Raw genomic sequence first — 13,642 nt, 5'->3', positions numbered from 1 at the left:
CACACGATGTCCCTCTGAATCTCTGACATATCCAGTTTCTGGTAGAATTTGCTCAGAACTAACTTTGTTCCAGTTGCTAGTCTGGATGTGAGGAGTCAGATCCTGGGTAGCCAAAGTGAGTGTTTCAGTTCTTGACTAACTGGTTATATTTGGTGTGATAAATAGGACAGGGAGGCTGAGCTTGTCTGGGAATAAATCTGGTGCTCAACTTGAAGCTCTGAAGATGGTCTTCCTGACTAAATGATACTGCTGCTGGTGATGGTGATGATGGTGATAATAATGGCTAATATTACTTTTGCATTGACTGTGTACCAGGCCTCTTGCTAAATAGTTTACATAAACGATCATTAAAAACTCTTTATGAAAATCCTGTGGGGCATGTTCATTTTATAGGGGAAAAAAGTGGAAACTCAGAGAGTCTAGGTTATTGCCCATGGTCACTTAGCCAGAAAATGGTAAAGCCACCAAAGAGAGGCACTTAATTACAACTCTGTGTATGACTATTTCAATGTTAAAGTCAAGAAAATAACACACAAAATGAAAGAAATGACAGCTGAAGTTTGAGCTGTGTCAGAGTCCAAGGAATATGGTTTCCTGAGAGCCCCTGCTCTTTGGGAATGGCCTCTGGGGACAGACTGGACAGCTGATTGGTACAAGATAACCCCCACCCCTGCCCAGAGCTGACTGGCCGAGAGGTAGATACCTGACCACAGGGTATCAATTAATTGTCTAATCAGCAGATTACCAGTTTCTTCCTGCAAATTTGAACTGTAATGTGGGAGTTGGAGTCAATTGGTCTTGGGCCTTTGGCTCAAATGATGAGTCAGAGTAGAAAAGAAAACTGAAGACTGCTTTCCTGTTTGGTTATTTCCCTCTTGTTCAGCTTTTTTGTTCTGAGACCCAGATGAAGAAGGAAAGGGGAACAGGTTTTGAAACAGAGAGGAAAGATTGGTGGACTTTTACTCCATCCCACAGTGGCTATGATTTTGCCAGGTGACTTTAGAAAGACTAAGAAACCCAAGGCCAGGGAAACTGTGACTTGGCTTCCCAACCAGTGGGTGGCGGCAGTGGCCTAAAGCACAGGTCCTCCTCCCCACCCCGCCCCGCCTCCCTCCTCCCCACCCCGCCCCGGGAGGGGGCGGTGTTGGCGCAGAGGGACACTAGCAAAGGAGAGAGAAGGTTGTGTTTCACATTTGCATCAGGCGTTTAGAAGGGAACAATCTGCTTCAAAGAGATAAGCCTGGATTATATTTTGCCCTGATCACATGAAAGAAAGTTATTAGATCTACTCCAAATGTGAACGTTTCATAGCAATCATTATATTTCTGTCCGATTTACCCCTACGGCTAGGGATATGCATATCTGGGTTTAAAAGCAAATTTATTACATTTCTTAAGAATTTATGAAGGTATCCCTCCGAAGCTGGAGTGAAGAGGGAAAAAAGGAGGCTGGGATACAGCGATGACTTCAAGCTGAGCTAAGAGAGATTCCCTCCTTGCATTTTTGGCTAGAACTGCGCACACATCCTGAGAAATGTACTTTGTCCAGTTTCAAATTATTTTTCTCCATCATTGATGATGTTGGATACTAGCAACTCTGTTTATGATGCACCGTGGGATTCGTTACTGTCTGTGTAATATAGTTGTCATTAAATACCGGCTTTAGGAAAATTGGAATTGTTTTGATTGTGGTTGCTGTGGTAACAAGTGACCCATTGGTCCTGAGTGGCTTGTGTGATGCTCACAGTGTTTCCTGGTTCTTGTGTTACATCGTTACATGCAGGTAGCAAGTTACGTTTCCAATAGCTCACATCAGAGTTATAACATGCCCAGACATAATCAGGGAAAGGCAGTGAGGGAGAGGAGAGCCTTCTTATAGAGAGGAAAGAGGGTGAGATTGGACGGCTGCTGTCATCCAAGAAGGTTCTCTGGGCCATATAGTCCTCTGTCCCTGCTGTACCTCTGCTTTGCTACCTTTTCCCAGGCCAGACTCACTGACCATCTTCCAGCTGTCCTCTGCTCAGGCCTTTGGACTTGAGTAAACAGCCCTAGTCCCTTGGAGATCTTGTGTCTTACATTCCTGTTCCAATCAAAAGTCTGGGTCTATAGGCTTTTTGCAAGATCTGTAGTTTTGGTCCAACCTGGGACCTAGTTGCCTCCTGGGGACAGGGACCCTGAGGACCTCTCACCACCACTTCTGTCATACAGTGTCAGCTGCTCCAGCCTGGACTTCCAAGTGTGCCCTGCCTCTTGTCACAGTCTGCCCCTTACTAGCACACTGTAGGTTTGCCTAGGCCTCCCACCATCTACTGAGCCGCAGTCTTTTGCTCACTATACTTTGCTTATGCCTTGACTGCCTACTGGATTGCCCACCGTCATTCGAGCCTTTCCCCTCCAGAATTTTGCCTAGTCTTTACAGATTTGGCTGGAACCCAGTTATAGCTTTTCTCTGCTTCAAGTCTTTTAGCCAGCATCAGAAACAACTTGTTTCTCTTTTCTGAAGTGTGACAATGAACCAGTGGGACAGCTGTCGAATCATTTTCTGGCCTGGGGGTAGCTGTGAAAATTTATCTTGTTTCATTGGCACTTTTTTTGCTGGCTTTTAAAGAAGAATGCACAATAATGCAGACTGAACCAGAGGTGAGAGCCACAGGGAGGCAAATCCCTGTCCTCTTTTTTGTTTTAGGGTCCTATGACCCCATTCTGTGACTTTACAGAATCAGGTCTTTGCACAAAAAGCATTACTGCTTCCTTTTGACTTCCAAAATGAAGTTCAACATTTGTCCAAATAAAGCCTCCTTGGGTCTATCCTCAGCTTGCCTCTCCAGCCTGTGGAACTGGTTTCAGGATGACTGAATGCAGTTTTGGTACAATCAGGGAAGGGTTTATTTTTCTCCTACCAGTGTTTTAAAGGTGCCCTATTAACGCTTTCTGCCACCCTGTCCAACAGCTTAGGACAGATCCTCTAGCTGGTCACTTTAAGCTAAGAGAGATGGTCTCATTTTCAAGTCTTTAAAAGCCCAGTCCAAATCTAAATTTTAATCTTCATCCTAATTCAGAATTTCTGTCCCTTCACACAGCCACCAGCTCAGGCTTAGCCTGAAACTTGAGGACCCACTTCGTGGCATTCTAGCCACACTGGCTCCTGACAGACTCCAGCACTCATCAGCCATGCTTCATTGTAGAGCTTGCTCCTGCCTTGTCTTTGCCCAGAGTGCATCCTCAAAGCTGGCTGCATGACTGGCTCTGAGTTCTGCCTTAAAAGGACCGGTTCTGACTGACTGTCTGAATTTTGCCCTTACTCCAGTTTCTATACATAGTAATTGCTCTGAACTCTTTTCACTATTTTACTTCATTTGTTAAATTTTTTTTTTTTGGTTAGCTGAACTATTATCTGTTTTTAAGCCATAGTAATGTTAACCCCAAGAGGGCAGAAATTGTGTTTGTCTTGATTAAAGTTATATATCCATGGCATGACAGTATGTCTGTCATACTGTAGGCACTCAAAAAAAGTTGTTTAATTAATAATGAATATCTGTGTCTTTATTTACTTACATTTTGGCTGTGCTACAGTGCAGTGGGATCTCAGTTTCCCAACCAGGGATCAAACTGTGCCCTCTGCGATGGAAGTGTGGAGTCTTAACCATGGGACCGCCATGGAAGTCACAGTAATGAATTTATGTTTAAAATTAAATTTCAATATTTTACCTATGGCTAAGTAATAGATGAGAAGATATGAAATTGCTGACACTTGACCTTTTTTTGACCTGGAAGAATGGCAGTTTCATATGGTTCATCCTAATATTTGAAACATTTCCATCAGAATTAACAGCAAGATCAAGATGGTTGTTGTCACTAACATGTTATATTTTCCTGGAAATTCAGTTCTGGTCAATATAACAAAATGAGAAATAAACAGGTATAATATTGGAAATACTAGTTTCAGAGGATAAAATTGCCAATCTGCAGAACCAACAACAATCAACAAAAATTAAGTCAATAAAAATTAAGGGTCCTAATAAATGAGTTCAGTTAAGATGACCATATAAAACATAGCCAACTGGAAAATAATAATGATGAATGAGATAAAATATCTAATTCATAATAGCAAAAGTAAGATGATAACAATACTACAAGATTTTCTCTTTCCTAAGTCCTAGAAATTAAGGAATATAGGTGATCCCATATGAAGAAAACTATAAAGCTTCCCAGAGAATCCTTAAAGAAAATTTGGTGAATGCACAAAGACATTTCAGCATGGAAAGTCTCAATATTATGAAAATTCCAGTTCTCTCCATAATTAATGACAACATTAATTTTCATTTCAGTTAAACTTCTCATAGAATTTTGGGGATTTTGACAAAAGCAAATGCCAATATCATTTGAGAGAAAATGTCATTCAAGAATCTTCTCAAAGAATGAATTACCCCACACAGGAGCTGCTTATCTCACTTATTCTTGCTATGTGAAATAATGCATATTTAGCCATTTTGAATGGAGGGTTTTTTGTTTGGTTGTCTTTTTGTTTGCAGCAATTCCTGATCCATAATTTGGTACTAGGAGTAGACTAGTGTAGGTAAATTACTTAAAATGTCAAAGTGGCTGAATAGGGGAGGAAGTGTACTGGGTTGGACTTCCCAGGTAGTGCTAGTGGAAAAGACCCCTCCTGCCAATGAAGGAGGTATAAGAGACACCTGCTGGATCCCTCGGTCAGGAAGATCCCCTGGAGGAGGGCATGGCAATCCACTCCAGTATTCTTGTCTGGAGAATCCCATGGACAGAGGAGTCTGGCGGGTTAGACCCTGATGGGTATAAGGGTCTAAGACCTTGATGCTGGGAATGATTGAGGGCAGGAGGAGAAGGGGGTCAATAGAGGATGAGATGGTTGGACAGCATCATCGACTAAATGGACATGAGTTTGAACAAACTCTGCAAGACAGTGAAGGGCAGGAAAGCCTGGCATACTGCAGTCCATGGGGTCGCAAAGAGTCAGACACGACTGAGCGACTGAATAACAACATAGTGGGTTGAGATGACCCAACTATTTCAGATTGAGAAGCTAGTGACTCTTGTTATGTCACCATGAAACTTCTTCTTAACCTCTCACCTATGAGACCTTAGGATCTTGCCCATGAGCCTTAGGAGGGATGGTATTGGGGGAATGGTAAGAAAAACTCAGGATGTTGGAATGGGTGGTCTAATTCTGTCTGTCTTCAGTAAAGTGCTATAAGAAAGGAGGCCCATCTGAATGTAGAAAGGGACGAAAATGCAGCTTTGCCAGGACAAGTCCTTTCTGCCTATGGCCTAGGATATAGTCCCATAATTTGGAGTCTTTGCTATTAAAAAGCTGAATGTTGTATTCCAAAGCTATTTTCAGCCAAACATGGAGATGGGAGAGTTAGCAGGAGAGAGCTGATGCGATTTGGGGAAATCAAGCCTTATTTCTTCCTCCCAAATTTTCTTTTCCTTTGATTAATTAATTTTCTGTATTTTTAATATGTATTTGTATGTGTTTATTTTATAGTAGGTCCTTGTTGGTTGGTTTGATTGAGAGTTTGGGATCAACATGTACACATTGCTCTATTTAAAATAGATAACCAACAAGGTCCTTTACTTGAAAAATACCAACACTTCAAGTTGGTTTGGACTTTTCTTTTACTTGCTGTTGAAAGCTTCCTCAATGATTGAAAAAAAAAAATAGCAAAATGTTGGAAACAAACAAGTTATTCAACACTGGGGGGTTAGTTAAACAATGAAGGGTTAGTTAAACCCTTCACACAATGGCATATCATGCAATGTGCATCACATTTAATGTGAAAAATTAGGTTGCAAAATTGTTGAACAGGAGTAGGGACTAGAGAGAGATCTTTTTGTTGTAATCAGTGTCTTGATCACTACTGTTTAATGAGTAGTTGGTAAGTACCAGTTATTGTCCTAAGGGTTTTACCTGCATTAATTCATTCAGTCCGTCCAGCTGCACTCTGAAAAGGATGCTGTTCTTATTCATTTTACAGATGAGGAAACTGAAGCTGAGGTTTTATAACTTGCTCAGGAAAATGGTAGAACAAGCAATTTAAGCTCAGATCGGCTTCATTTTAGAGCCTGTACTTAGAGTTCAGCTGTTTTTTGCTTTCTGTGTCTCCCTTGCTATGGTATATAGTCAGTTTATAAATTCTATAAATTCTATATCTTAAATTTATTTTATTTCCATCCTTTCTTCTTACGTCCAATTATACCAGCGTAGTTCACCCTTAGACAATCACAGCAGTTATTTAACCTTCTTCCTTTCTACTACTCAACAATAAAAAGGGGCAAACTAACCCTTTTGTGGTTAAGTCAAAGTTCTGTTGCTATCTGTTCATGTGCGAAAGCTTTTTTAATTTATGTGGAGAAATTCATCCCTGAACTCTTCCTCTGAACTACATTCCACTGCCTTACACACCTTAAATTTTTTTTTTGTATCATTCACACATGTTTGTTTTATCTTTTCAGATCAAACTTCTCATTCTTTAGAACTTTTTAGGATATAGACATTTTTAGCTCATTTTCCCCCATTGTATTCACACAGCAAACCAGTGAGGGTAGACAGTGATGGGCTTAGAGTTGACATTTTTTGGTGAAAGAAGCTAAGGTGTTCTAAGGTTCTGTGATTTGCCAGTTGTCACAAGACTGGTCTTTGAAATCCAAATTTAGTACTGGTCCTTTTTGCCATCTTCCTGAGAGCAGCAACCAGGTAGCTTGAACACTTGTGTTGCTAGTACAGTTCTGGCATTGGGAAGCAGTCAGTGAACCATAGGTCAATAGTTTTCAAAGTGTGGTCACTGGACCAGTGTCCCCAGCATTCCCTGGGAACTGTTAGAAATGCACATTCTCAGGCCCACCCAAACCCTACTGAATCAGACATTGTAGGGTGGGGCCCAGCAACCCATGTTTTAACAAGTCCTCCTGGTGATCCTGATGCTGGCTCAAGCTTGAGGAGCACTGGTCTTGGTAACCATGAGACATACTGCTTTTCTCTAAGTCTGAAATGGTACGGCATGTTGGGAAGGCAGGAACACCCCTGACACCCTTTTCAGTGATCCTTTCTCAGGCAGCTAACTGACGGCAAGGATAACAGGGGAAGTCAGTTCACCAAGGTGTTGCAACTGCGTGTGCACTACCTGAAATTAAGTTAATGAAGCCTCTGTCTTTCAACATGGGATCAAAGACCAGAAATCTCTTCTTACGTTACCTTGGATTTCTCTCCAATTAAATAATCTTCCCACAGGAGAGTGAGGGAGGTTAGTTAGGACTTCAGTAGGGGTAGAGTTCATAGTATGCTTTTCTCACAGATGAAATTAATAAATGAATGAATGAATGAATCCACTTGAACATCACCTATGCAGTGTCTAGTGTTGAGCAGGTACTGGAGTGGTCTTTATTAACAGAGGACACAAACAAGCAGGCATCTACTTACAACATGATATCCTATGGACAATAATAGAACTAAGCAGAAGATACGAAGTGCTGTGAAGAAGGGAATAGTGGCCTGTGTATGCATGATTTTGTTCACTTACATACGTGTGTGTGTGTGTGTATTGGAGGGTCTTGTGTAAGGCAGGATGAGTTTAGGGAGAGGTGTTCAGAATTTCACAAAGAAGAACGTTTTTGAGCTAGATTTTAAGATCTGTTGTTCAGCAGAAAGAAAAGAACGTTCCAGGCGTATTGAATAGAGTGTGTAAACATAAAGGGACATGAAATAACATGAATAGCACATAGGGAGCCACAAGTGGTTTGGTGTTGGTGAAGTCCAGAGTGTTCAGCTGACAATGAGGCCAGAGGTGTCAGGAGGCAGATTATGCTATTAATGTGCACTATCCCTTTTTATCACTTCTTATTCATGCTTAATTCTGTTATTGTCTATACAGAACTGTATGTTTTTACAATTTAATTACATTATATTGTAAGTATGTCTATCTGTTTACATCTTCTATTTTTAAACACCACAACTCTAGTGCCTGCTCAGTACTAGAAATGGCATAGATTATGGCAAGGTCAGAGAGGTAGACAAGATATGCACATGAAATACTAAAGGCTCTCAGAGTTCTTACAAAAAATAATTTAATTTTATTAAAATTTTCACATTTACTTGATTATAGAAATCTTTCTTTCTTTCTTTTTTTTTTTTTTTCCAAAGAAAACCTAATACAACCCCCTGGACCCAGTGTTCTGTGATGTGTACACTTTGGGAAACTCTAGCTGATGGATCAAACGCTAACTCCTTAGCAGCACATTCGTAGCATAATCTGTGTCCTGACTCCATCCTGTTCTGTGCATTTGGAAAACCAAAGATGGGGAATCAAAAGGAATAGGAAGTTTTCTGGTGAGCCTTCTCAACATCTTAAGTTCCTCAAGAATGAACTTTGGAGACTTCCCTGGTGGTTCAGTGGCTAAGACTCTGTGCTCCCAACGCAGGGGCCCAGAGTTTGATCCCTGGTCAGGGGACTAGATCCCCCATGCTGCAAATAAGAGTTCACATACTGCAACTAAGGATCCTGCATGCCACAACTAAAACAAAAAAAAGATCCTACATGCTGCAAGGAATATTGAAGATTGCACCTGCTGCAGCTGAGACCTGGCACAGCCAAATAAACTATGGAATAAATAAGTATTAAAGAATGGACTTTGGACATTGCCACCCTGCAGTTTGTGGCCTAGTTGCTGAGGGTACATATTCCTTTCCTAGGAAGCCCAGGTGCAATGCTGTGTGTGGTCATCTGTATTTCTGCTAGTTCTTCTCACAGTTAGAAGAGGTTGAAGGTCCAAGAGAAGCGAGCTGTTCCTCCAGGCCATACCCTACCAGGATGGACAGTGTCTTATTCTATTTGGACTGCTATAACAGAGCACCATAGATTGGTGGCTTATAACCAACAGAAATCCAATTTCTTATACTTCTGGAGGCTTGAAGTCCAAGATCAAGACACCAGCAGATTCAGTTTCTGGTGAGAGTCTCCTTCCTGATACATAGATGGCAATCTTCTTACTGTGTCCTCACATGGTGGAATAAGCAAGGATGCTCTCTGCAGTCTCTTTTATAAGGGCACTAATACCATTTGTGAGGGCTCCACCCTCATGACCTAATTATCTCTTGGTGGCCCCACTTCCAAGTATCAGCACTTTGGCTGTGAGGATTTAAAATGTGAATCTTGGGGGGACACAAACATTCAGTCTATGGCAGACTTACTCCTCTCCCAATAGACAGGACTCCACAGTACAGGACACTGGGTCTCCCATCACAGCATGGCGCTTGAGGCCTGCAGAGAAAGGCATTCTAGCCTTTCCTTTAGGACTCGTGTCAGCTGGCTTAAGGAAAAATATGCTGAGTACCCCTGAGAGAAAATGAAGTCATTGCTTGCTTGAGAGTGATTTATTCATTCATTAATAACATATTTGCTATCTTTCCAATGATAAATTAGGTCCTTACGGTAAATGCTTTTGTTATAACTTGGTTTAAAGGAGAGGGCTGTGCATCACTAACTGGCTGTCAGTTTTTCTAGTGTTCGTGTTGGGTAAGCTGACAGATCCTTCAAACTCATCACCAGCTGAAGTATGTTTGAACTTTATTCTTGGGCAGTCTAATTGTCATATGTTATGAAGCAAACCTCTAGAAGGGGTTACTTTATAACTAGCAATGTGGCCTTTGAAGGAGGTACAATATGCAAAAAAAATTATGTGAGAAAAAAATCTAACACCTTCTCTACTAAAGTTACTACACAAGGTCTAGATATAGGCCTTATAAAATGAAATCTGAGTCAAAAACATGCCTCACACATCTGGAATCTTGCCTGTGGCAGATATTCTAAAACTTGAGATGCTATATTAAAGCAAGGAAAAGAGCATTTATTGCATACCTACTAAGTGTTAGGCTTTTTCACACTTTACCTCATTACAGCAACCTAGTGAGGTGAGGTTATTTATTATCATGAGTTTGTACAGTATATAGCTTGAACAAAGTAGAGATTCAAATTTCAGCTTTCTGACACAGTCTCATCATTTTCTGAGTGCATATTGTTGCCACTTCAAGTCAAGTGTATAAAATAATTTGCTAAAACACCAAATATGATAGTTTCACGTGGGCCAGAGAAAGGATTCTGGTTTCCCAGCATTCATGAGAAAAGCTGTTTGTCCTATGTGGGTGGACTGGTGGAGGCTCTGAGCTGAGGCTGAGAAGTGGGTATTAGAATAATGCTCTGCATCCAGTGGATGTTTTTAAAATGAACACTGACTGACATGGCTATACAAAATTCAGTTATTGATTGAGTTTTGCTGTTTAGTCATTAAGTCATGTCTGACTCCTTTGTGACACTATGGACCATGGCCCACCAGGCTCCTCTGTCTGTGGAATTTCCCAGGTAAGAATACTGGAGTAGGTTGCCATTTCCTTCTCCAGGATATCCTCCTGATCCACGGATTAAACCCATGTCTCGTGCTTGGCAGGGGAATTCTTTACCACTGAACCTATGCAGAGTAAATCATGAGAAATGCTGGGCTGGAGGAAGCACAAGCTGGAATCAAGATTGCCGGGAGAAATATCAGTAACCTCAGAGATGCAGATGACACCACCCTTATGGCAGAGAGTGAAGAAGAACTAAACAGCCTCTTGATGAAAGTGAAAGAGGAGAGTGAAAAAGTTGGCTTAAAGCCCAACATTCAGAAAACTAAGATCATGGCATCTGGTCCCATCACTTCATGGGAAATAGATGGGGAAACAGTGGCTGACTTCATTTTTCTGGGCACCAAAATCACTGCAGATGGTGACTGCAGCCATGAAATTAAAAGACGCTTATTCCTTGGAAGGAAAGTTATGACCAACCTAAACAGCATATTAAAAAGCAGAGACATTACTTTGTCAACAAAGGTCTGTCTAGTCAAGGCTGTGGTTTTTCCAGTAGTCATGTATGGATGTGAGAGTTGGACTATAAAGAAAGCTGAGCGCTGAAGAACTGATGCTTTTGAACTGTGGTGTTGGAGAAGACTCTTGAGAGTCCCTTGGACTGCAAGGAGGTCCAACCAGTCCATCCTAAAGGAGATCAGTCCTGGGTGTTCATTGGAAGGACTGATGCTGAAGCTGAAACTCCAATACTTAGGCCACCTGATGTGAAGAGCTGGCTCATTTGACAAGACCCTGATGCTGGGAAAGATTGAGGGCAGGAGGAGAAGGGGTCGACAGAGGATGAGATGGTTGGATGGCATCACTGACTCAATGGACATGGGTTTGGGTGGACTCTGGGAGTTGGTGATGGAAGGGGGGAGGCCTGGTGTGCTGTGGTTCATGGGGTCGCAAAGAGTCGGACACGACTGAATGAACTGAACTGAACTGAACCACCTGGGAAGCCCAGTCCCATTGATTTGATTATGACCCTTGATTCTCCTCTGATATCTTTTCTTACTTCTGTGCTAGAAGATGAAGAACCAGGATTTTGAAAGTCCTGCCATTTAGCTAAGAGAAGCAATCTTCTTACAAGTGATTTACCTAATTTGTATTGTTATTAGAAATCAATGAAATGATTTCTTCCTTTCTTAGATGGACTTTTACATTTCTGCCTACATCACCCATCAACTTCCTCATTGGAGTGCTCTCTTTTTTTTTTTTTGGAGTGCTCTTGAGCTCAATAAATTGTGATACTCTTCCCATTGCCAAGCATGCATATTCAGTAGCCCTGGTGCTCATGAGTGATGCTCACTTTGTAGGTCTCCAACTTCCTGGCTCTTGTGGTTTGGTGTAGTATGTGGCCATTTCTGGCCCAGTGGGTTAGGGGTAGGAGTGATGTGTGTCATTTGTATATCAGAGCATTTAATTGTTGGTGCTAGGGTCTCTAGAGCTTTCTCTTTTATTCTAGAGCGATGACCTCCAGTGTTCTGGAAGATGCTGGCTGGCTTCTTGCTCAGTGTGGGTCCCTGAGTGATTTTGTTGAGTAGAGAGCTTTTCTGATGTCCTCTGATCAAGTCTTACTGTGAACCAGAAAGAAACATTTCTGGTCTTAAGACCCTGAGATCCTGGGTTTTTTTGTTATCACAATTATCTAGACTATCTTGATAGATACAGAAATTGTTTACTGAATGGATAAATTTATTCCTAGTTTCTGTGCTCACTACTGTGAGTCCTAGTAAACCTTTTTTGTTGTTCAGTTGCTAAGTCGTATCTGACTGTTTGTGACCCCATGGACTGCAGTACGCCAGGCTCCTCTGTCCTTCACTATCTCCTGAAAGTTGCTTAAATTCATGTCCATTGAGTCAGTGATGCTATCTAATCATCTCATCCTCTGCTATCCCCTTCTCTTACGACATAGTAAATTCTAGTAGAATCTTTTTAGTTCTTCATTTGTGTGTGTGTGCTAAGTAACTTCAGTTGTGTCCAGCTCTTTGCGACCCTATGGTCTGTAGCCTGCCAGGCTCCTCTGTCCAAGAGATTCTCTAGGCAAAAATACTGGAGTGGGTTGCCATGCCCCCCTCCAGGGGATCTTCCCGATCCAGATAGAACCTGCATGTCTTTACATCTTCAGCATTGGCAGACAGGTTCTTTACCACTAGCACTACCTGGGAAGCCCCATTCATTTGTATAATTATATTCCATTTGGCCTACTAACTTCTAGGCCCTATTTTGTCCGCCCCTCTTTTTTTTCTTTTTTTAAAGCAAATTCATCTGCTTGTGTGATTTCAACTGCTGCCTATATTTATAACAAAACAGTATGATGTATGTGAAAGAATATTAGATTTGAAGATAGATAAGGCCTAAATCCAGTCCTGACTACCACTTCACAGAGACCTTTTTTAACTGAAACTGTCTAAAACTTTTAGCTGAAACTGTCTCAATTCTCTCATCTGTACAGTGGGAATGATGATGACAGTCATGCCTATTGCATCAGGTCACCTGTGAGAAACAGGTGAGAGAGCAACTTTCGTAAACTATAAAGGAAGTGTTTTAGAGGAACTCTGAACCTCCATTCCAGCAAAGCTCTTCTCTGAACTTCCTCATTATCAGGATCTACCTTGTGTGGCCATTTCCCCATTAAGATGACCTGCCTCCACACCTCTGCTCACCTACTCTGTTGTGGCTGCATTTGCATCATCAGCTCATTGTCCCGAGGGCCCACCCCACCCTCTCTCCCCATGGCCAGCCACATCTTGATTTTTCTATTACTTTTTCCTGATGATTCAGCTTCGACAGGCTTCCTGGATTTCACCTGTTGGAACCTGGTAACCATCTCTAGGCAGTGCCCTAAAGGCTCATGCTGCCGTTGCAACAGCTGAACTCAGATGTGCGTCTCCTGCCTCTCACGTTCTCACTCCTTTGACCCAGCTTACTCCCCAGTAGTGAAAACACATTTCCTGAAGCCTCACTTAACTTGTGTCACTTCACTCCTCAGATTAAACACTGGCTCCCAAGTGCCTCTTTAAAATAAGATGTGTACACAGGTTTTGTGGCTATTACAATAGCAACTCATGTTTGATGTGCCAAAATACAGAATAGCGAGTAGAAAAAGAAACAGATCATGTATTATCAAGTCACTTTAAGATAATCACTGAAAGCATTTCCATTTTTTTCTATTCTTACATAACTTATAAAAATGCTATCAAAGAGTATGAAACATACTGTTTCATAC

At 41.6% G+C, this 13,642-nt stretch overlaps 1 pseudogene; it reads right to left on the bottom strand.

Moving 5' to 3' along the window:
* LOC122431797 overlaps positions 1-13,642 on the bottom strand; it is a 73,123-nt pseudogene that overhangs the window by 46,029 nt on the left and 13,452 nt on the right.

Source organism: Cervus canadensis, chromosome 30, assembly GCF_019320065.1.
Source record: "Cervus canadensis isolate Bull #8, Minnesota chromosome 30, ASM1932006v1, whole genome shotgun sequence".
In the NCBI taxonomy this organism is placed as follows: Eukaryota; Metazoa; Chordata; class Mammalia; order Artiodactyla; family Cervidae; genus Cervus; species Cervus canadensis.
This window is presented reverse-complemented; position numbering and strand designations above follow the sequence as displayed.